We start from the raw sequence: 6,319 nt of genomic DNA, 5'->3' as shown, positions 1-6,319 counted from the left end.
AGGTATGCGGAAAACCGGGATGTCTGGCGTGAGCTTAGGAAGGCCTATGTCCAACAGTAGACTTCAATAGACTGAACTGTCTGACTGACATTAAAGTAACATGGACTCCAAGCAATCCACATTACTCTTTCTTGCTAAATTCATTCTATTATTTCTTGCGTAAACGCTTTCCTCGTCCTAAATAAGAAGATACGAGTATTTTGCTTTTTAATCGACTTCAAAAAAGAATGTTCGAGGATAGCTTCGTCGTTTATGAACCGATTTTGATAATTCTTTTTTGTTGGAAAGGAGATATCCTAAGTGTGGTACGATGATAAGGAAACCAGGATCTGATGATGGAATCCCAGAGAAATCGAGGTAAACCCTCGAAAATCTGCATAACTTTTTACTGGGATTTTGATGGTTTTTAATTTAATCGAAAGCCGATGTTTATCATGTGGCCACATTTAAATGTCATCGAGATCTGATTACAACTTTTAGAGTAATCTTTGATAATGCGTATTTACTTGACTATTTTTTCGTCTACCTACGTTGTATTACTTGTCGATGTAATTGAAGTCGGTTTTTTTTTCGTTCGCCAGCAAACAATTATATCTTATTTAGTTATTACGTTTTAAGCCAGAATTGAACGTATTTTAATATTTAGACAGATGATAATAAATTTAAAAAATTATGTGGTGTCATGGGACACCAGGTAGTAATGAAGCTCCTTCGGATAGAAGAGAATCGGATAGAAGCAACACAATTTGAAAAAAAAAATTTGAATTTTATATATATTTTCTAGTTCTTGATTTTTTTTTAAATTTTGTTGATTGGTTTTTATTAAGTACATAAAAGTATTTAGGAAATTTAGTATTTTAGAAAATAACAAATACCGTAAAATAAATCAAACAAAATAATAATAATAATTCAAACAATTAAGTGAAATAAAAAAACATGTGTCTTTATTTATTTTTGTCGACAGAATAAAATTACATAAATAATTTAAAAAAAAGTTTACTAGTAATATTTAAGTTTTACAAACGTCATATTATACAGTCGTGTGACTGATATTACGTCATTTCCGTTATATATTTTTCTTACGGTTTTAGTCTCACAATTTCCTCAGTTCGGTCTCCCAGCCAAATGTCAAGCCTGCCGTAAGGAACTTCGTTCTAATGAGCTTTAATTTTTTTTTTCGTTTCGTTTGAGTACTTTTCCAATGTTCTTAACACCGAATATTATCAATAGTTACGGTCAAAATTACACTTTTAAAAGTACGAGTAACAACGTTATTTGCTAATTTCTCTTTAAAGAATTCATATCACGTGAACTATTATTGAGTGATCACTTACTGCTCCAGAGATAACAGATGAGGTAACATTGGCTTCTAGCTCTGTTACTTAAGGTGCAAAACATTGCTATGGTCTAATTTAATGTGTAGTCGACATTTATAGGATAATGTTGTTTTAATTCTGTAATTCAAAAATCATAGAAAATCCTCTTCGAAATAGCGTTCAAAAACAATAAATAATGTTCAAATATATTAGGCATTTTTTCAAGTTATACTTCTTTTGGCACGTTAGGGAAAAATTATGAGAGTAAATTTTTACGATGCGCGCGCATACCGTCATGAAAAAAACTGACTCTCTGAAGTTAGCTAGTCAACGACAAAGAAGTTAGCAACGTGAAGTTAACTAGCAAATGAAGCTTAACTTCTTACATGCGTACATAAGTACACACAATTTTTAGTTTATTTTATACTAGCTGCTGCCCGAGACGTCGTCTGCGTGAACGCTATTCAGCACCAAAAATACCCACGATTATACCTTTTAAAATAACATTCATTTACCCGTTTTTTCTTTACATTTCATATCTACAGAAAAATCTCGTAGACGGTGATGCTTTAAATTTGTCTTGTTTATTTATATTCATTTAATTATGTTTATCGGCTTAGTTACTGATATTGCGTGATTTTTATAGTGTGAAGCTAGCTTATATAGCATGGTTATTAACATAATAACAACAACATTCAAATATGCGTCGTTAGATTACACGTTGTTACAGAATGCGTTGAGGAAATAAAGGTTCACTGCTCGTTCCCGGTAGATGATAGCATGATAATATGTAGCCTATATGTTGACCCGACTTCTTAATAATATTCGTGCCAAATTTGAAGTAAATCCATGCGGTACTTTTTCAGTTTATCCCGGACATGCGTTGAGAAAATAAAGGTTCACTGCTCGTTCCCGGTAGGTATATGTTGACCCGACTTTTTAGTAATATTCGTGCCAAATTTGAAGTAAATCCATGCGGTACTTTTTGAGTTTATCCCGGACATACATACAGACAAACAGACAAAAATTCTAAAAAGTATATTTTTGGCTTTGGTATCGATTGTAGATCACACCCGAAGTATTCTTTCAAAAAAATATTCAATGTACAGTTTTGACTTTTCTACCATTTTATTATATGTATAGATGACTCGCTCCTGCCCAAAAAATTTTCATATCTAGACCTGCCAAATTAGGATGTGCATTGTCTACTGAGTTGTTAATAGTTTATTGAATATTGATATAATATGGATTGAATTGATATAATATGGATTGAATTTGTATTATTATATTTTTCGTGGCACAAATTTTCACAATACATCGCTGAGAAAAGACCTCTTTTTAACCGACTTCCAAAAAAGTAGGAGGTTCTCAATTCGACTGTATTTTATTTTATGTATGTTACCTCACTCAGAACTTTTTACTGGATTGATCGATTTTTTTTTTATCAAAAGGTGCTGCGTGTCGCTTGTCCCTAAATTAATTTAATCGAGATCTATAGCTGATGCTTGTCGCATAATCTCATTGAGATCTGTGACTACTTTTTGAGTAATCTTTAATAACGCGTTTACTTGATTCTTTCGTTTACCTACGTCGTATTATTTGTGTGTATTTGAAGTCAGATTTTTTCCTTTACGAACTAACATAATTAATAATCAATATCTGGTACTTGTTGTGGGTTCCTTTAAAATTTGATTGAAATTTGATGAGTGCGTTTTGAATTATTTCTAATAACGCCAAAAGACACATATGCCCAGCAGTGGGTCATTACAGGCTAAATCGTTGAACTTTGTGAACGAAATAAACTTAAAAAAAGTACTCAAAATCGAGCAGTACCGGGACCAATTTCAGCCTTAATATAATTGATATAACATAAAAGGATGTAATGAGTCAAACAATACCTAAATGGATCCAGTTATATGAACAGGTGCTAATAATTTCACCTTCATCACAGGGGTATAGCGCATGGAATACAAACACAAAATTATGTATCACACGCAATGCCGTCACATTAGTAGGTTCTGCGAATGCGTTCCGTGCAGCGATTTAGTGTCGACAGTAAGGCAAGAGTTACACTGCGTTGAATTTATTTATTAGCTCAATGATATGTTACGGTCGTTTTAAAATATGGACAATTTTAATATCTCTTTGCCCGATACGTATTTTACACAACTTAAAAAAAGAAGGTTCTCAATTCGACCTTACATCTTTTATACCGATTTTGTCGTTTTTTTTTTTTTAAGCTGGTGATGTTTTATTTTCCGTGTTGTTTGTGTGTTTTAAATTTGAACAAGATCTGACGTGTAGTTTTTAAGTTAGCGCTGTGTGTTTTTGCTATACTTGTCAATGTAAATTATTTGGGCTTTTTCGTTTGAGACAAAAAAAAACATTATTTAATTGTTAAAAATAATGTAAGTAAACATCTTAAAAAATAATTGCTAAACATTTTTGAATATCATATCAAAAATTGACCGCTCCAGCGGGGTTCGAACCCGGCGCTCTAGCCAATTAAGCTATGGAACGATATACCCGCTGGATCGAAATTTTTGATATGATGATTTTTATATTCGGTTTAAGCGAACCTAATACCAAACTAGCGAAATAATTACTACTATATCTGAAGTTTATCGTAGTTCTTGGTGTGCCACAATCGTAACATTAAATCCACGATGAGTAACTCGGACACGCGCTGCATTAACTCGCCGATAATGCGAAGTCCCTCGCCAAGTTAGAACTTTATACCGGACGTATTCTTACTAACTTACTAACTTAAATCTTTTAAATTGCGCTGTCTGAGAATTAAATATAATAATAGTGAAATCGTGTGTCGTTGGTCTGTGACAAATGGAACACCATTGTCCGCCAACCAGCAGAGCAGCGTGATGGATTAAGGCCCGATACTTCTCCTACATGGAGAAAGAGGGCGATGCCCAGTAGTGGATGTTACAGACTAAATCATAATCGTATTTAAGTAAAAAATAGCAATTTTATATCATAAATATTTTTAACATACACACACGGTCGTCTGTTCCTAAGGTAAACAACTTAATTTTTGTATTATAGTAACACACGACTTTAAGATCACAAGGTGAGATCGGGCGAGCGAACGGAAGTTGGGTGGGAGATATAAGTTAGTGAAGATAGAAAGAGAGAGAGTTACGTTTCGTAAGTTTTACTTCAGTCGTGTGGTGTAAAACACACTCGTTTTTTTTTTTTTATATGAACGCGGCAATCTCAGGATCTACGGATTCGAATTGATAAATGTTTGATAGTCAATTTATCGAGGAAGACTGTAGGCTGTAAAATATTTTAGTGTTTGTTCCTCAAGTTAACGCGAATTAAACCGCGGGGCAAAACTAGTAACAAATCTAATGAGATTAAAATAAGCACTACTGTATTATCTTCACTTATATCTATTGGCATACGATGACCTTCCCAAGAAGTATAATGTTCGTGTAGCCCTTGAGTTGGTTGCGGTTTTTGTAATCTATATCAATAATATTACATAAGGAAACTAAATTAAAACAACATTATTAATAATTATAGAATATTTTTACTACATGGTCTGTAGATTTAAAATTTTAAATACATCCAAGGTCAAGAGATTCATATCGTTACAATATTATTATCAAGTATGTCTGGTAACTGATACTAACGCTTGGCTATTTTTGTTTTCTTTTTTCTAGATAAAGAAACTCCCTATACTCTCTAAAAATGATATGAGGCCGAGGTATGAAAAAATTTAGAAAGGTATGCTCAGATGGTTTGGTCATGTCGAGAGAATGAGTGAAGAACGATTGACGAAAAAAGTGTATAAGGCGAGTGTGGATGGAAGGGTTGGAAGGAGTAGACCTAGGCGGACGTTTCCAGACCAAATAAGGGACGTCTTGAAAAAAGGCTAAGAGTACCCTAAACCGAAGAGCATGTATAAAGGGAATAATGAAAGTGGACGAAGCGAAAGAAGTATGTAAGGATCGTAGCAAGTGGAAAGAAGTGGTCTCTGCCTACCCCTACGGGAAAGAGGCGTGATTATATGTATGTATGTGTGTATGTATGAAAAAATATATAGTGATTGAATTCGTGTAAAATAACTGACGCTTGACAGTTGCGTTGTAAGTAGGTAACGCTTACTGCGAATCTAGTGGTAGCTTCACAATTACTAGGTAAGTAAAGGACGTTTCATGAGTACATTGAAGCCTACTTCAAAGAATTATATCTTTGATGGAAATTTAGTTCAATCTTGATAAATTTTCCTATTGTACTTTGTCACGTAAGTTATTACCATTTGAGTCACGAGCCCTTTTGCGTTCTAGTAGTAGTGAGGGCGTTCTGTGTCACTGAGCGTATGACGTGTCGGCGAAAGGGCCAACAACATACAGACACGACCCAGTACCGTTAGAAGGGACATGTAGGAATTTCTCGAACTTAAAAACTTGAATTGCTAATGAACTATTGTTTATGTTAAAACACTGATTTGATTTAAGACTTCAATCCTCAAAAATATTAAAGATGTTGATATTTATTTCTATGTATGTTTATATGTAAACATATTTTTGTGACTTCAAAATATCTGAAGACGCTGAAGTGATAAATTACTAATTAAGGCTTGATGGTGGTTTTCAGTTATAGCAAAAAACGTCATATAAGTATGTGTGTGAGAATTTTTAATCTATTTAATAGATTTAAAACGAACTCCATTCGTGCACAGTGATATCCTTAAGACTGCAAGAGCTTGCCACACGTTACGATTACCGCTTAGTAGTAAGTAATTGAAATAAAGTATACTTAACTAAATAAAACCTTCATCCCAGTAAAGTTTTGTTTGAAGATCTTAACTTAATCCAAAACAAAATTACTTTATTCATGTAGTAGGCTTCAAAATTTTAAATTATTTGACAAAAAAAAATATTTATTTTCAGGAAATGTCTATAATTAAAGTGAACGCACCGTTAGTTGGCATTAAATAAATAATTTTGTAGGAGTCCAACTAAAACTTGACGATTTTG

This window comes from Melitaea cinxia, chromosome 18 (assembly GCF_905220565.1).
Source record: "Melitaea cinxia chromosome 18, ilMelCinx1.1, whole genome shotgun sequence".
Classification (NCBI taxonomy): Eukaryota; Metazoa; Arthropoda; class Insecta; order Lepidoptera; family Nymphalidae; genus Melitaea; species Melitaea cinxia.
This window is presented reverse-complemented; position numbering follows the sequence as displayed.